Raw genomic sequence first — 18,800 nt, forward strand, 5'->3', positions numbered from 1 at the left:
TATGTCTACATGCTAACTCCTCAGAGAAGTTGAAAGTTTGCTCTCTAGCAAGCAGCTCCTGTCTGTGTCCCAATAGGCCATTCCCTTTCTTCATGATTTCCTATCAGAAATGATGGTATGCGTTGACTTGCTTGCTTATTGTTAGTCTCTCCATTGGCCTGTGAGCTCCTGGGGGCTGGCAGAACAGTGCCTTGTTTGCACCTGGTACAGAGCCTGGCCTTCAGTAGGTACTAGGTAAACATTTGCTGACCGCTGGAATACAATACCCTGAATAAATAAACCAACTCTACAGGTCTTCTTGGACTAGGTCCCCTGGTTGTTTAGAAACCTCCAGGGTGGCTTGGCTCAGGAGAACTGTGAAAAGTAGGGCACTGGGTATCATGCTGTTGGGGCATGCACACTGTAAGGCACTCCCTCCCTCCCACACACACACTTTCTGTCTCCACTGGAGAAGTAGCACAGCAGCAGGGCTACTGTTGTGTCAAAAGTGTGGGCCATTGGGGGTGGGCTAACCAATGGGACACCCTAAGGACCTGGCAATAATAAGGAGCGTGAGGATGAATGGGTTCCCGGTCACTTTATTAGTGAGGCCCATCTGTCCCTCTTCAGCCCACAGGAATTGCCGTGCTGGTCTCCCGTGACAGGTCTTAGAACCCCTCAGCCGCTGCCTGATGGGATCTGCAGAGGGGATTATTGATGAAGGGAGGTGAGGAAGCTCTTTACAGTGACACATGCCTTGGTCTGGGATGGCAGCCAGGCAGCTAATTAGATAGCCCAGCAGGTGTCCAGCCTTTTCAGGCAGTGAGTGGCAGTTACCCAGTGTCAGGAGGTGGCATGGGAGAAAAGAAAGGGACAGGAGGCCAGAGACCATGCACCAAGGTGGAGGGAGAGGGGAAGGACACTGGTGGTGGCATGTTAAGTGGAGTGGATTAGATGGGGAGGATACAGAGAAGAGAGGAGGATGCCAGGGCCAGGTGTCTACAGATGAGAAAGGGAGTGAGGGGGCACGATGCCTGGCAGGCCAGGAATGGCAGAGTCCAAAGCCTGAGTAAGACAGCACAGAATGGAAGGTCAAAGGCAAGTAGAATGGAAGGAGTGCATCCTCCATCTCTATCTTCCTTCCCCATGCCAGTCAGAGCCCACCCTGGATCCTGGGTCTCCTTGCTCCTCCAGGCGAACTGAGCAGACCCAACCCGTGGGGCAGGGGTGGGGTTTGGAATCCTGATTGCATTTGTAGCTTAGCTGGTCACTCCTTGGTTTGGGGAGTTGCCAAATCTACTTGTTTTCAGGACTGATCATAGTACAGGACAAAAAAAGCCATTGTTCTGGGCCTCATGGGGAAAACTGGGGGTGTGGGACTTTGAAATCAGAGGGCACTCCCCACCCCCAACCCAGTGTGCTTGCACTGTGGAACATGGGGTAGGGGAGAGTTGGGGAAGAGGAAAGTGGGAGAGAAAAAGGAAGGGCATTTGCTTGCCACTTCCTGGCTCCAGTCTTAAGTTCTGGGCCATGGAGATATAGGCAGAGAGGGTAGTTGGATCTGGTTTTTAGGTTCCGGCCAGAGGAACAGAGATTCAATCCTGCAAACCCAGCTTACCCTAAATAGTAATAAGGGAGGAGAGAGAATGAAGCCGAGGGAATTTCCTGCCAGCAGCAGCTGCTTAAACCTCTTTGGGAAAAGAATTCTTCGAGCATGCAAACTGGATGTGCCTTTTGAGAGTTCTTTGTAGAAATAGCAGAACAGGCACTGCTAGTCTTTGACCCTGAGCTTGACCCCTTGAACACATAGGAGCCTGCAGTGTCGCCTGAGATGACTGGGCTGCTCAGTTCCTACTCAAGCTGTTCTTGTGTGAAGTTGGGCATCTCACTCTGTTATCCAGTCCCAAGACACTGACCCTATCCATCCTCACCTCTAAGTCAGGCGATGATTCTTGGAGTTGGGAAGAAAGGAAAGCACACATCCTTCCTCCTTCCTTCACTCATCTGCAGAAAATACCCCCTTTTTAATGGGAAATACCCCTTCCATGGTGGTGTCCTAAAAGCTAGAGAACTCTGAGCACTGGCTGGTGCCACCAGTCAAGAATTTAGTGGAACATTCTCCATCTTGTCTGTCCATCCTTCGAGCCTAAATTTCAGTCTCAGAATATTAATCATGTGCAGATGTAACAGAAACATCAGATGTATTTATTTATTTATTTATTTACCTACTTACTACCAAAGCATCACTCAACTCTGGCTTGTTGTAGTGCTAGAGATTGAACCGAGGACATTGGAGCCTCAGGTACCATTATGTTGTCTTCCCAGTCCCAAGTTCTAATTTTAAGGTGTTGCAATAGAAGGCTATTTCAGGGCCCTGTGAGAAACATCAGTGAGGAAATATATGGAAAGCTGTGAGGAGATGATATTAAAATGGAAAGAGAAGGTGGGAGCAGGGTCTCAAAGGAGAAGAGTGGCAGAAAAGGCAAGTAGTGCAGACAGGGCTTTTAACCACATGCTGGTCTCTACGCCACCAAGTTCCCAGGACTACCGTCATGTCAGTGGGGAAGCCGGAAGGGCAAAGCCAGCTGCAAATTTACAAATAAGTGGCTTACAGAACGGACTAAGTTGATTACACTGCAGGACACATGAGTGCAACGGTGTGCCTCATGAGTGAGGGTTAGGTGGGAAGACATTTGAACGCAATGCTCTCCAGGGAGGCAGGTGACTCTGAAACCTGAGGACCAGAATTTGACTCAATTGTGTGGATTTGGCCAAATCTCTTAATGTTCCAAGACTAGGTGTTTTCATGTCTGAAATAAAGGGTGATAATTACTGACCTCACTGTGGAAGTCTTGAGAGAACCATGGAAGATGATACAGTAGGAAAAAGTGTAAGTTCATTCTGTTCATCAGTGTCTGTAAGGACTCTTGGCACACTCACACTTTCCTAGCTCAGGTCGGGTAGCCCATAAGGGAGCCATGTGTCCTCTGTATCTTGGGACCCACTCTAGGGGGTCAGATGGACCTGGGGACAGCTTGTAGGCAGAATGGGTGTCCTTCCCCTTTGTCCAGCCCAGAAAGCTCCTGGGAGGAGAGCCTGATGTCCAGGGAGCAGGAGGTGTCCAGTGTGAGACCAGCTGCTGGAAGCAGCCTGCTCTGACCATCACCATGCTCTGCTGAGGGCTCTTGCGGCCAATGATGCAGCAACCAGCAGCAGCTCCCGGCAGGCCATGCTGGCAGGATGTAGACTTGAGTTTCTGTTTTGGTTTTGACTCATGCTGTTGAGGTGCCTGCTGAGCACCCAGAGAAGGGGAAGTGCCCATGAACTCCCTGGGTGCAGGGTCATGGTGGTGCTGGGGGTAGTGAGGGTGGCTGGTATGCCTAGGATAGCTGTTTCCTTGCGGTGAGAGGTAGGTGCCAGGGTGAGGCCTGCCAGCCATTAGACAGGCTAGAAGAAGGGCAGAGGGTAGATGGGGCAGAGGGTAGGGGCAAGCTCCTATTTGTGGAGGAGCTGGGGACAGTTAGGGCAGGGCAGAGCCTGTCAGCCCACTTTCTGTGCTTCACACACACCCTTTGCCCTTCACTTCTGTCTGGGCAGAGGCCCTGGGGGGCATATTGCACACAACCAGCTTCAGGTTTAATACTTGCTCTTTCAGCCTTCTTTGGCAATCCTGCTGTCTCCCATTTTTTCAGCTTAGAGGGCAGAGGGAGTCACCCCAACTCTGAGAAAATGAGGGTGGGGGTAAGGAGGAAGGCGGGTATCTACACTGGGTGGTGCCTCTGTCGTTACCCTGCTTAGTCGTTCGTGGGAGAGATGGCGTCAATCCTCAGCTCCATTGCTCTCTGTGCTGGGCTTCTCTGTGGGGCTGTGCTGGACTAGAGCTCTGTCCCAGGGCTCAGGCAGATAGACGGGGCTGTTTCCAAGGGTGTTTTTAGAGAAGCATCAGTACCTTCCTATTAAAACAAATCAACACACACAGTCAAGAGCTCCGTCAAATCAAGTATTTAAAATATGATTTAAAAATGTATACAGTGGTAAAGGGAACTTTAGTGCCAGATCCATTATTGATGAGACTAGGGCAGACTTTGGCCATGACAATGAAATGAAAGAAGCGTCAGCAGGGTGGAATTGTAGGTAGAGGGTTCTAGCACACATCTTGTTGGTGTAGTTTGTTCTCTGTGTGTGGTTGTGCTTGACTCTCCGAATGCAAAAGTGAACTGGCGGACCTTATCCTCCTCTTAAGAGATTCTTGCCCACCCTTGAGAACAGATTTATCCACGGAAAGGGTGAAGGTGAGAGTGTAACTTAAAGCTCAATAAATGGACAAGGCTCTAAAATTTTACCCCCCTCTCAGGTTTATAAGGGTGCATGTAGTCACTCATGGGGCAACAAGTCTTAAGTCCTGCCATGTGAGAATTGCATGCAAGCCATCTCAGCCTCTTACCACTGGATTAAGCAAACAGGCCAGCAGAGAGGAGGTGACAGGTCCCAGGAGAGGCCCCACCTCCAGTGGCCTGAGCAAGATACATGTTTGCTGCTGAGCCAGAGTGGTTCTGTTGGTGTCTACCTTGCAGCCACCTCTCTGTCTGGCCCAGTGACTGGGAGTTGGGGGCAAGCCAGGCTAACAACCCCCTTTTCTTTTATTCCTAGGAATACATGGAAGTTCACCCACTAGTGGAGGATCAGCCAAGCCCTGGAGCTGATTCTCGCCCACTCTGCTGAGATAAGCACTGAGGTTCAACCACGCACCAGGACAAAGATTAACCGGGGACACTCCGGGACAGTAATCCCGATGTCTGTTCTGAACTGTGAATTTAAGGGTGTAATAAGTGAGTATGGTATACGCTGCAGGGGTGGGCTGGGGAGAGGGGGTGTCACTGGCCTTTCCTGGCTCAACTGCAGGGCCTTAGGTCTGGAGGTGCCTGGTCTGAGGCTGCTTCCCCTCTGAGAGTTGGTCTGGAGTGGAAGGGGGTTGCGTAGTAGTTTCAGGCTATGTCACCTGCTGGGGCCATCTCATAAAGCAACATGGTTGGATGGACACGAATGCTTTGAGTTTTTATTTATTTATTCATTTTGAGATGTGGCAAAAAAAAAAAACCCCCCATTCTCTTTCAATGTTGGCTCATGGTGCTCTGGGCTGTACATCTGTGTTGTGGGAGCCATACTTCACCTGGGATTTCAGACTGTCCAGATGCCAGAAGGAGCTCATGTGACCTTGGCTGTCAGGACAAAGGCGATGAGGGATGTGTGTCACCTTGGCTGTCATAGTTGTGACCACCAGGGGCTCAAGTGCAGTGAGTCCTCTGCTGCTTTTGTCTGGCTCAGCATTTCAGTAGTGTCTCCTCTTCTGTCTAGACAAACTCTACTTGGAGTCTTGCCTGTCTTCACGTGGTCTTTCTTTCCAGCGTTGGCCTCTGGCTTTGCCTTGATGATGCTTTAAAAAGGAGAAAGAAAGAAAGAAAGAAAGAAAGAAAGAGAGAAAGAAAGAAAGAAAGAAAGAAAGAAAGAGAGAGAAAGAAAGAAAGATAGGAAGGAAGGAAGGAAGGAAGGAAGGAAGGAAGGAAGGAAGGAAGGAAGAAAGAAAGAGAGAGAGAGAGAAAGAGACAGCTGGCTGCTTTCCCAAGTCCCAGAGGTCTGACTGGCCTGATGGCTGTTTTGTCTGTACAGGGCAGACTATCAGGAACAGCCAGGCACCGGAAAGATGGGGAAGGGAGAGCTAGTGTCTCTGTGGTCCTGTGGGGGCACAGTTTTAGGAGTTTCTGGGTTAATCCAGGAGGAATTTGTAGGGAGGAGGGCGGAGGAACTAAGTTTTTCTCAGCTTGAGGGCATCTTAACTATTATGAATTAAGAATTGCTCACACAGGGCTAGAATCTATTTTTCTTTCAGGCTGGACTTGCAGAATCAGTTTGTGATTCTTTCAGAAGTATGTTCTTCAGTTGGCTTGTGCATGTGATTGAACCTGAGGTGGGGAGGAAAGGAAGGTGGAGAGGAGGCTGTGGAGGCCTCTGTGGGAGGTGGTGACTCAGACAGGAGGCCAGTTCCCCACTCACACAACATTCCTCCAAGCAACCTGCATCACCAGTCTTAAAACTATGCTGTCTTTCCCACTTTTGAAATTAGTTATTAAGAAATCTTTCATTAGGAAATAATGACAAAGGAGAAAAGGACTAGATTCTTTTGTTATCCTATAATAAAAAGATGTTCCTGGTGCTATCGATATAATAATGTAAACGGTGAGCAATTATTGTCCTTTTGCTGAAGTAAATTATAACCTTGGAATATTACAAAGCCATTATAATAAGAACATTATAATTTTAAATTATAATTATTATATTATATATACTATATATAATAATATATAATATATTATATACTTTAATCTTGGACTATTATAAAGACATAATAAGAAGAACATAGATAATATGATAACTTGGAAAAAAAACAACTATGACATAATGTGACAATGTCAGTTACAGAGTAGTAATGATGCTGTATAAACACATGAGGAAAGATTGCAAGATGGAAATGATAGTGCCGGCTAGTTAGGTGGAATAATAAATGACTTTTCTCCCTGTGATGCATGAATTTGTCTTTTTAAAACTACATTTAACCAGAGTGAGTGCATGAGGTATCACGAAGGATAACTTTTTCTGCGATGCTGGATGAAGGAGAACTTAATTTCTTTTTTTTTTTTATATTTATTTTATTTATTCCCTTTTGTTGCCCTTGTTGTTTTATTGTTGTTGTCGTTGTTGGACAGGACAGAGAGAAATGGAGAGAGGAGGGGAATACAGAGAGGAGGAGAAAAAGATAGACACCTGCAACCTGCTTCACCGCCTGTGAAGCAACTCCCCTGCAGGTGGGGAGCCGGGGTTCGAACCGGGATCCTTATGCCGGTCCTTGTGCTTTGCGCCACCTGCGCTTAACCCGCTGCGCTACAGCCTGACTCCCACTTAATTTCTTTAAAGTCATTCATTGCTATAGTGTTTACATTTTAGCTATGAATATGTTACTTTTTGTAATCAGAAAAAAAGATACTGAAAAATGTCTAAATTAAAATTTCATACAAGTTTTCTTTTTTAAAGTTAATATTTTTATTTCACTATATTTATTTTGGATAGAGACAGAAAGAAATTGAAAAGGAGGGGGAGGGAGAGAGAGAGAGATGTGCAGTACTACGTCACCACTTGTGAAGCTTTCTCTTTCTGGGTGGGGACTGGAGATTTGAACCCAGCCCTCATGGGTATATTTAAAATGTAACAGTATTGGGCCAGTGGAATAATTCACTTGGATAGTGTGCTGCTTTGTCATGCATGTGAGCCAGGTTCGAGCCTGACCTCCACTGCATCAAACTAAACTTTATTTATTTATTTTTAAAGTTTTTATTTTTCTACTTTTTTTTTTATTATCTTTACTTATTGAATAGAGACAGCCAGAAGTCGAGAGAACAGGGGAAGATAGGAGAGAGAAAGAGAGACACCTGCAGCACTGCTTCACCACTTGCAAAGCTTTCCCCCTGTAGGTGGGAACTGGGGGGGCTTGAACCTGGGTCCTTGAGCACTGTAGCGTGTGCTCAACCAGGTGCACCACCACCTGGCCCCTGAAGGAAACTTTAGTGCCATGGTTTCTTTCACACTATCTCTTTCTGTCTCTAACCAAAAAAAATTATTTTTTTATTTTTAAAATTTATTTATTTATTTATTATATATTTAAAATCTTTATTTATTTATTGAATAGACACAACCAGAAATTGAGAGGGAAGGGGGTGATAGACAGGGAGAGAGACAGAGACACCTGAAGCCCTGCTTCACCACTTATGAAGCTTTCCCCCTGCAGGTGGGGACCAGGGGACTCGAACCTGGATCCTTGTGCACTGTAACATGTGCGCTCAACCAGGTGTGCCAGCTCCTGACCCTCCAAAATTATTTTTTACTACTTCCCAGGCCACTGCTCAATTCTGGCTTATGGTTGTGCTGGGAGATTGAACCTGTGGTGTTCATGAAAGTCTTTTGCACTGATGGCTGTCTCTCCCTGGCCCCCTTCACAGGTATTAATGAGCCATTCGAGGCACTGGTTAGCCAGCAGGGAAAAAGACACAGGCCCCACCCTTATGGAACATTTATTCAAGGGGGTGGAGATGTGGTTAGACAAAAATTATGTAGGAAGATGTCAGAAAGTGAAAGTTCTATGAAGACAAGAAAATGGGGTACTGTGAGAGACAGAGAGGCTCTTTTGGATCGGAGATCAGAGGTCTGACAACAAGAAGGCAGCCAGATGAGGCCTGGGCAGAGGGAGCACAGGATGCCTATCCCATAGACCTCACCCACAGGATGCCCTTTGCTGCTTGAGCCCTAAAACCCTCCTTATCTGGGCGGCTCCAATCCTCAAGCCCACTTGCCCTTCTGCACCTGCTAGCTGGAATTGGCTTAGCATCTGTGGCCCTCTAAAGTCCACCCCGACTCACAGCCCTGTGTAGAACAACTGTCCCTGACACTCTGGCACATGGCTTCCCTGGGCAGCCTGCATGATGGCTGCTCTAGGCTGGCATTACCGTGGCAGGGCTGGAACCTCTGAAATTCCCAGCAGCGCTGGAGAGACTAGTGGTCCTAGAGATTCTGGGCAATTTGTGTCCTGGCGAGAGGTCTGTGAAAAACATATGCCTTGAGGTTCAGAGGGTGCTCCAGAAGTCTGAGGGTCAGTTGTCACTCCTGCCAGAACTTGGCTTCATACTGGAACTTGACCTCTCAGAGAAGACTGAGAGCTCTCAGCAGTTCCCACACCCAGGTCTGAGCTTCAGTGGTGATCCATATTAATTTTATTTGATAGGGCAGAGAGAAATTGAGGGGGAGGGGATAGAGAGGGAGTAAGAGACACACCTGCAGTACTGCTTTTCCCCTCCAGTTAAGGACTGGGAACTTGCACCTGGGACCTTACACATGGTGACATGTGTGCTCAATCTGGTGCCAGTAGCCAACCCCCTCCCGTCTCCCATCCTCCTGTATCTCCAAACTCAGTGGCCAGTCACCTAACTCAAGTTGGACGTGCTAAGATCGACCCAGTCTGGAAAAGAGAAATTTCCCATGAGTGGTCATCCCACTTCAGGTTATCTTGTCCATCTCCAAAACTCTCTCCCTTTACACTGAACTGGAAGACGCTTTGAAGAGGGTTAAACCGGGAACAGCTGCTGGCTATGATAACATCACCCCAGAACTCATTCTTAACCTGGGTCCCGCGGCAAAGAAGTGGCTCACTGCATTCCTGTCCCACATCTTGGAATCTGAGTCTATGCCCAAAGTTTGGCGTAGTGCGCAGATTATAGCGGTTTTGAAACCAAAGAAAGACCCAACACTGGCCGCCAGCTATAGACCAATTTCTCTCCTCTCCGTGTGTTACAAACTCCTTGAGAGGCTGCTTCTGTCACGTATTTCTCATCTTACAGAGAAATTCCTATCATCCGCCCAAGCTGGTTTCCACCCAGGAAGATCTACCTGCGAACAAGCCCTGGCCCTCTCAACTTACATTGAAAATGGATTCCAGAAGAATTTAAAGACGGGTGCTGTCTTTGTTGATCTCACAGCCGCCTATGACACGGTCTGGCACCACGGTCTCCTAGTCAAGATCTCAAGATGCCTGCCTCCATGGGTGGCCAACACTATATCGTTTCTTCTCCAAAACAGAAGATTCCGGGTGCATCTGGGTGACAAGTCTATCAGATGGAGACCTGTCTCAAGTGGCCTCCCCCAGGGCTCTGTTCTATTTAATATTTGGCTCCTACACTATTTAATATTTATATCAATGACCTCCCAGAAACTTCTTCAAGGAAGTTCATCTACGCCGATGACATCTGCTGTGCAACTCAGGCATCCAAGTTCGACATCCTCGAGGAAACACTCACGAAAGACATGTCTCTGATATCTGATTACTGTAAAAAATGGCGACTAATCCCTAGCACTGCAAAAATGGTATCATCTGTTTTCCATCTACACCATGCCTCGGCCTCGCGTGAGCTTAATGTGCAGCTTGGCGATACGAGAATCCTGCATGAAGCCCAGCCAGTCTATCTACTCTCGATTGCACTCTGTCATTTCACAAACATCTCATAAAAACTGCAGCAAAGGTGAGCGCGAGGAATAACATCATTGCAAGACTGGCCAGCTCCTCATGGGGCGCGAGCGCTTCCATACTACGATCATCATCTCTGGCATTATGCTATTCCACTGCAGAATACTGTGCCCCAGTATGGTTCCGTAGCCCCCATGTCCACTTGGTCGATTCCAAATTATATTCCTCCATGAGGATAATTTCTGGAACCATCCGTTCCACCCCGGTTCCATGGCTGCCAGTTCTTAGCAACATCGCCCCGCCAGATATTCGTCGGGATGCGGCATCATCTAAGTTCATTTCCCACGTCTATGCTCGACCGGACCTGCCAATATACGCGGATATCTTCGCCCACCCTGTCCAACGCTTGATGTCTCGTCATCCAATCTGGTCCCCTATGCCTACACTGAACTTCTCTGTTCCAGTCTCTTGGAAACAGAGTTGGCAGTCAGCTGAGGTAAAGAACAAACACCTCATCACAGACCCCTGCAAGCGTCAACCCGGCTTTGACCTAGCACGTTAAGATTGGGCCCTCCTCAATCGCTATCGAACAGGCCATGGCCGGTGCGCCACTATGTTCCATCGCTGGGGAGCCAGAGACGACCCGAATTGCCCCTGTGGCTACAGACAGACTATGACCCACATAGTCAACGACTGCCACCTCTCCAGATTCAAAGGAGGTCTCGAAACTTTACATCAGGCTCAACCTGACGCTGTTGACTGGCTGCGGAAGAAGGGCAAACGCTAGAAGAAGAAGAATCTGGTGCACCACCACCGAGCCCCCGATCTGATCCACCCAGTTCTAAGCTTTACTAGGAACCATTTAGGAACTCACATCTTCCTTGCTTCTTGTTGTCTCTCCGTACACCATTGCAGCCTTCCAGAAGCAGCAACTCAGAAAGCAGGAGTCCCCTCCGCGGAGTCTGGGACAGGGCAGTGTGTTATCAGGAGTGAGGTTCTGGTGCCAGACTGTGTGGGTTTGAATCCCAGGTCTGCTGCTTACAGCTGTAAGAATGTAGGCTCATTATTGAGCTTCTCTCTTAGTTTCTTCATCTGTGAAATGGGTGTGAGGCTTCACTAAGCTGACACATGGAAAGTGAAGAGTGCCTGTCCGTCATTATTATTTATTTAAAGATTTATTTATGGGTCAGGGGGACAGGCAGTGTTGCTGGTGCAACCAGCTGAATGCATGCATTACCATGTGGAAGGACACAAGTTCAAGTCCCCCTTTCCCACCTACAGGGAAGAAGCTTCACATATGGTGAAGCAGTGTTGCAGGTGTCTCTTTTTCTCTGTCTACTCCTATCTCGATTTCTCTCTGTCCTATCAGTAAAAGGAAGACAGAAAGAAAAAAAAAGGGGGGGGGGAGAATGAGAGGTAGAAAAGGAAAAAAATCATTATTTTTTACCAGTGCACTGCTCAGCTCTGGCTTATGGTGGTGTGAACCTAGGAGTATGGAGCCTCAGGTATGAGAGCCTCTTTGCATAACCATTATGCTATCTAACCCCACCCCCAAAGGAAAAATGACCTCTGGGAGTAGGTGATTTGCTATGCAGGCAATGATCCCCAGTGATAATGATGGTGGCAAAAAAATAAAATAAAAATACTTATTTTATAACACACACACACACACACACACACACACACACCAGTGTCCCATACCTCCACTGTTTATGGTGCTGAGAGTTGAACCCAGGGCCTTACCCATTAAAGTCCTCCTCTCTACGCACTGAGCCACCTTCCTGACTATGAGTGCCTGATTATTATCATGACTTGAGAAGTGGAGGGAGGACCCCCTGAGGGCCTGCAGTGTCAATGATCTCAGGGGCTTTCCTGGGGATGCCCACCAGAAGAGAGGAGGAACTCAATGGTATCTGAGTCAGCCACTGACCACAAGGGTTTTCCTCCAATTAACTTCCCTTCTGGCCCGGAAGCATGCCTGCCTGTGTTTTTCTTGCCCACTAACTTGATGACCTCTGGGGAAGCTCTGGACCAGCTCAGAGCTTGTATCTCCAGACACAATGGCAAACTGCCTATTCCTTATCTGTTCCTCTTACCTCCAGAATAGAGCCTGCCAGAGGACAGCACTCAGTGTGTCCCACTGCTCTCTTACTCCCAGAAGCCTTGGAGAACAGGGAACTGTACCAATTTTGGTGCAAGTAAAATGGGAAGTAGGTGAAGTGAGGAAAGGAAGGCCTGCCCAGCCCAGATACACGGAAGGAGAATCTTGGTTTTCTAGCAATGGGGGCTCTTCCCAGAGTTGGGCCAGTGAAATCGCTCATGGCTTTGCCATGTGCACAGCCCAGCTCTCACTACACTGAAGCTTTGGTACTATAAGTCTTTTTCTTGAACTCTCTGCCTCTCTAAAAAAAAATTAAATAAATGAATAAATAAACAAACCCCAAAGTCATTGTGTTGTGGCATCTGAGTGTGATGGAATGGGTGGGAGTTTCCGACAACACCAAGGGTAATCATCTCATCTAGTTCTGCCTCCAGCCTGCCTTGGATTTTTTTTTAATTTTTTAAAATTTATTTTCCCTTTTGTTGCTTTTTTTTTTTTTTTATTGTTGTTGTAGTTGTTGTTATCGTCATTGTTAGACAGAACAGAGAAAAGTGGAGAGAGGAGAGGAAGACAGAGGGGGTGTCTGTCTCTCTCTCCCCCTCTCTGCCTTGGATTTTTAAGGCTCTCCTTTTGCCCCTCTCAACAGCTCCCTCTGCTCTCTACTACACTAAGGAATAGGTCAGGCAGGTAAGCTACTCCTAGGGAGCGGGGCCTGAAACCACCCTGGCGGAGAGGTCAGTGTCCTGACACGTCACCTTGAGTTCCGGCCCCTTGCTGGAACTCCGTGTTATCAGCTCTTTTATCCACTTTGGAGTGCTCTTATACTTAAGTGTTGTTTCCCAAAATCCAGCTTATGAAATTGTCCACAGTGCCCACAGCTCTCGAGATTCTCTTCTGCTTTCAATCCTGCCTGCCCTTTTTCTCCAGTATTTCCTTGGCTGGGCTGTCCTGTCTTTGTATCCTGCTCCTCCGGGTGCCGTTTTTACCTGTTGCAGGTTCTCCAGGGCTCCACCTCGAGAGCAGCGAGGAGGTACTGGAAGAGTTGGGACAAAGGACTCCCCTATTGGGAGAAGGTCAGAGCAGGGAGTGGGGGCTATCAAGCCAGAAGATGATGGGGAGCCTGTCCTGGCTCACAACTTAGACATTATTAGAAAAAAAAATTTGTGGGGGTGCATCTGGTTGAGTGCAAATATTACAGTGTGCAAGGATCCTGGTTCGAGCCGGGAAGCTTTAAGAGTGGTGAAGTAGTACTACAGGTGTCTCCCATCTCTCTCCCTCTCTATTCCTTTTCCTCTCAACTTCTGTCTCTATCCAAAATGAGAGAGAGAGAGAGAGAGAGAGGAGGGAGAGGGAGAGGGAGAGAGGAAATGGGTTTGGGGAATGGAGTTCCCTAAACCTACCCAAACCACTTCCCTTCTCCAGTCTCAGCATCTGTCCCACCCCAGTGTGAGATGCCAGTGCAGCTAATGGCACTGTGTCCTTACCCCCATCTCCCAGTGCCAGACAGGACCTCCAGTTTCCCTATGATTTTGCTTGGACCCAGGACTTTACCTCCAACAAGGCACCTATGTTCTCTGTGACCCAACTATGACCCTCAGACCTAGACTGAGTTTGAGTATCTCTGTTTCCCCTTCACCTACCAGGATTCTCCCAGACAAAAGGTTCCAGAAGCAGAATCCAGGCCTCTTGCTCACCCAGTTCTTTCCCCCACCTCTCTTATCTGGTAACTACTTCCTGTTTTTCCCTTCTCTGTCCACTACTGCTTTGATCTTGCTTATGCCTATAGGGCTCAGGGGTCCAATTATCTCTCCCAGAAGGTGTCTGGAGTCTTTGATACAAACTGGGAAAGCATTCTCTCCTGTCCCTAAAGATGAGCCCAAGAGGCAAGGAGAGTAGAGTTTGGGGTGCTGCAGAAGAGCCTGTCAGAATGGGGGAGCCCCCCCCCACCTCCCAACCCAGTCCTGTGGGATGGATGAGTTGAGATTATGAGCACAGGTTAGGGAGAGAGACCAAGTTCAGAAGCTTCTTCTTTCTCGGCTGCTACCACCACAGTCACCACTGCCCTCTCCCTCCCCTGCCCCCATCTTGGCATGGTTCCTTCTTCTCTCCTTTAGTGAGTTACATTGGACCTCATAGATGCTCATTTCTCTCTCCCAGGGGGTCTGGATAAAATGTGGGTGTAAGAAGCTGTGTCATTGGTGGCTGGGCAGTGGCACACCGGATTAAGTGCACATAAGTACAAAGCGCGAGGACACATTTAAGGATTCCAGTTCCAGCCGCCACCTCCCCCACCTGCGGGGTGTGTGTGTGTGTGTGTGTGTGTGTGTGTGTGTCAATTTACAACTGGTGAAGCAGGTCTGCAGGTGTCTATCTTTCTCTGTTCCTCTCTATCTTTCCTTCCCCTCTCAATTTATCTCTGTTGTATCAAAAAAAAAAAATCAAAGAAATGGCCACAGGAGCACTGGATTTGTAGTGCAGACACTGAGCCCCAGTGATAACCCTGGAGGCAAAAAAAAAAAAAAAGCTGTGCCATTAACACCCACCCTTCCCTGCCATCTTGCTTTTCAAGCAGGGCCTCTTAGAGTACTTGTGGATACCCTTCCCCCTTTCACTAAGCCTGAAAAATGGAAGTGCTTGTTGACCCACTTCAGATAACTTTTGTTTTCCTGAGGCCTACCAGGACTCTTGTAATCATGGGGTCTTTTGGCTGCTGAGGTGAGTCTCTCGAGGGAGGTAAAGATCTGACCTGCTTGGCAAGTAAAGCTACCTGGCCACACGGGAGAACAGGGCCAGGTAACCCTGCCTCTCAAAGTGGGAAAGCCACTGGGAAGCCCAACTCTGGATCAGAATGAGAGTGTTTGTTACCCATTAATTTGTCTATCTTCACAATAATCCTCGGAGATAGTTACTGTTATTACCCCAACTTTATCTGTAAGAAAGCCAAGGCACAGAGAGGTCAGACAAATGCTCCAAATCCCACAGGTGGGGATTACCAGCCTGGACACAAACCTAGGCAGTCAGAGTCTCATTTCCCCCCTTCAGACCTGTGAGTTGGAGTTTGTTGTTGGAGGTTGCTCGAGAGGGAAAAACTGCATTGGTTTTTATGAATGCAGGTCCCTTGTCGGGTTGCGTTATGGGGTAAAGAACTCGACCGGAGCCAACCTGGGCTGCTGCTTACTCAGCGACGCAGGAGAAGAACCAGGAACTCGTGGCTGAGTGGGAACGCAATGCAATGCCTTTATTGATCAGAGAAAACGCATTTATATCTTCTGAAACAGAAGTGGCAGGTCGGAAAAGGAAATGGATAGGAGAGGGGGTGGAGAGAAGAAAAGAGCGTGAAGGTAGCAAACTTCCATATAACCAGTGGGGATTAAACTAATACCCTGCAGGCAGGGCGGGTCTAAGGCAAAACAATAATTATGTAAATAGACCACAGCATTAAGCAATGCAGGGGACCTGGCATAATGACCAACATCTCCCCCTTTCTTTTTATCTCATGGCCATAGTATCAGGAATGTGGGGTGCTTTGTGAGGCAGGGAGTCTGATAAGAGAAGGCACACCTTTGGGGTACTACTGTCCCTGTTTGCTCAACCTCTTGGTAGAGAGAGAGATTAACAGGATTGGACGCATTCCTCAGGTTCAAGCCCTGCCAAGCTCAACCACATCCTCACAATTTCCCAACGTCTCCCTCTTTCCAATGACCATATTTAAATGGGTCAATGTATGTAAAACACTCCATCTCTGACAGAGGAATAGTAGTGTAGGGGTGAACAGAAACTTGTTGGGCAGAAACCTAAATGATATCGTGCAGGCATTTTTAAAAGAACTGGAATAAGACAGGGAGTGATAAGTAAGGGTAGCAAGGGACAGTGTGAGACTGAAGAGAGGCCTGGTAGGCGGAGAGGGACTGCCTGATGGGCAGAAAGGGGGTGCTGCCTGATAGGCGGAGGAGTGGGGGCCTGATAGGCTGAGGGGCGAGAGAGGTGATCTGGTGTTGCAAAGTCCTGAGGTAGCTGGCTGCAAGGTCCATGGACTGCTATAGTCAGTCCTCAAGAAGTCCAGCAGTGTAAAGGGAGTGTCCAAAGGTGTACTAGCAAGTCTGATAGAAGTGTCAGTCCAATGCCAATGACCAGGGGAAGAAATGCCATACGTCTATCTCAATGGGGCAGGACAGCCATTGGAACTTTGCTTCTCTGTAGAGAGTGAGCTGGAACTGCCAAAATGTGACAGGTGAAGCAGAAGCAAGAAGGGCAGACAGCGATGGGTGAGAGAAAGGCAGTAGGAAAGTTCTGTCCTTGGAGTCTGTGAATCAGGTTCTTTAGATCATGTCAAGTCACATCATGGGTTTTGGGGGGGCGGCTGTAGTTGTGAGTGATGTCAGAGGACAGGGGTCCAAATGGATTTCTGGGGATTCCATATGAGCAGATGCTTCTTCATGTGAAGGCTTGACATAGCTGTAATCACTTACTTGTGAAGAAAAAAACTTGTAACAAATTAGAAGTTTACTATAATTGATAACTCAATGATTATCATTTGTTTAAGTACCTTTATAATTTTAGAAGTCCTTTCTAGTATGATTTTAAAGTTGTTTAAACAGTTTAAGCTCAATAAAATATGGAAAGGTAAACAGAAACCATTGTTAGGGGCCGGGTGAGCGCACATGTTGCAGTGCACAAGGATCTGGGTTCGAGCCCCCAGTCCCCACCTGCAGATGGAAAGCTTTGCAAGTGGTGAAGCAGGGCTGCAGGTGTCTCTCTGTCTCTCTCCCTCTCTATCTGCCCTACCCTCTCGATTTCTGACTGTCTTTATCCAATAAATAAAGATAATAAAAAAAATTTTTTTTAAAGAAGCCTCAAGCATGAGAATCATTAGCATAACCATTCTGTTATCTATCATTCACCCAGGCTGGTTCTACCTCTTTTATTGAGAAGGTATATGAGAGCTTTACATATCAATATCATCTTTTCTACCTTTAGTTACACCCATTTAAGATGGAGACACAACCTAGGTGTGCACAGGATCTTCAGATCAGACTTAAATATATATTGATTTTTAACTAATTTTTACCTTAGACTTTAAACAAACTCAGGTTACTTAGAGAGTTAACACATGTTAATGACAATGTGTTTTTTTTTTTTAGCACTTACAATGTCCGATTGATGCCAGATTTGTTGTGGATTAATTTCCACAAGATTAGTTTACAGAGCATTTTGGGGGGGCCTTCAAAAATGTCCTATATAGAGAATTTGTATTTCAATTTTGGAGATGATGAATTGTCACATTGAATATTTAGACTTTACCTTAAATACTCAGTTACTTTAGCAAATTAATTTTACCTTTATAAGAATCATGTTGAAAACCCCTTCATTTAACTCTGTCTGGTAAGAATGTAGCTTCAAAGTTACACTTTTAACCGTTAATGTTTATCAAACTTGAAACACACACATAAACATGTAGTTTATAACACACAGGAGGAAAAAAACTTTTGTTATGAAGACATATTATTTCAAACACAAATTTAGATCTGTACTGTCTTAGTTGAACCATCTTTACTCACACAGTTTAAGACTAAATGTTTTACATTTATACCAAGATTTAAAAAAAAAATCAAAAGAGGAAAAAAAAATTTTTTTGGACTGTTTCTGGACATCTCCAGAAACCATGGCTGTGTCCAGCATTTTTATATAAATTCAATTAAGTTTCAGAGTACTCTGAGCAAAATGGGTCATACAAAAAAAATTTGGTCATTCAACTCACTCAAAATTTTTTTTTAGTCATTCAACTCACTCACAAAACACAACTGGCCAGTCATAGCATAAGATATTCAGAGAAGGAGGTGGGGAAGAGAGAGGGCTCTGTGAACCAGATTTTTCAGATTCCACCATGTTGTATTATGGGTCCTGGGGTGCATCCTGCAGCCAGTCCTCTTGCAGTGTTTCTTGTTCCTCAGGGATAGCAGCGCCATCATGCCAGTATTGCCGGACATGGCAGGCAGGAAACCACACAGGTTTTGAGTAATTATTTTGTCTTAGTAGGTGACACCTTTCTAAAACAGGGGTGGTCCACAAAATCTCAGGCTCTGAATCCATGCCGTTCACTTGCTCCAGCCGGCTATTTTTATGCTGGGAGTTCCCACACACCACGCACTCCTCCTCCCACTCACCCTCTGCTATTGTTACATGGCATGGTGGATGGAGTTATGGGTTGGGTCCCGGGCTGGGCTTTTGTTTATGGAAGAAAGGTGCAGCGCCAAGAGGGCAACCTGCTTGACTCCCTCTTGAAGGCAGGGCTGAGGGATGCCCTGCACCTAGTTTAAATCCCTGTTTAAATCTACATTCGACAGGGTGTGCCATTTCTATGAAACTTTGACCAACAATCTCACCTCCAATGAAAACCTTTCTGGCATCTAGGACAAGGCGTTCGGGGGCTCCGGCTCCCTGACTGGAAGTGGGGTCGTGGTTTATTTTCTGGACATTGGTTATGCCAATGCGCTTGGCAACCACACTGAAAGCAAGCCCCCTTTTGCTTATGTAGGGTAGCTGCATAGGCCTGTGTCATAATGGGTGCCTGACAAGAGCTTGATCTAAGCTCCTGTGTTGCTAAAATCCAGGTGTCTGGGTGTTCATTTTAAAGACTGAGGCATGCCTGACAGAAGT

General features: G+C 47.0%; 1 protein-coding gene across 8 annotated transcripts in view; it reads left to right on the top strand.

Moving 5' to 3' along the window:
• TMEM229B (transmembrane protein 229B) overlaps positions 1-18,800 on the top strand; it is a 61,045-nt gene that overhangs the window by 28,814 nt on the left and 13,431 nt on the right. For 4 of the 8 annotated variants that reach the window (XM_060174775.1, XM_060174776.1, XM_060174774.1 and 1 more), the window contains exon 2: positions 4,630-4,817. The gene's annotated coding sequence lies outside the window, so the exon portion shown is untranslated. The remainder of the gene's footprint in view (positions 1-4,629; positions 4,818-18,800) is intronic. The other 4 variants (XM_060174777.1, XM_060174780.1, XM_060174778.1 and 1 more) reach the window with 1 other exon arrangement.

This window comes from Erinaceus europaeus, chromosome 16, assembly GCF_950295315.1.
Source record: "Erinaceus europaeus chromosome 16, mEriEur2.1, whole genome shotgun sequence".
In the NCBI taxonomy this organism is placed as follows: domain Eukaryota; kingdom Metazoa; phylum Chordata; class Mammalia; order Eulipotyphla; family Erinaceidae; genus Erinaceus; species Erinaceus europaeus.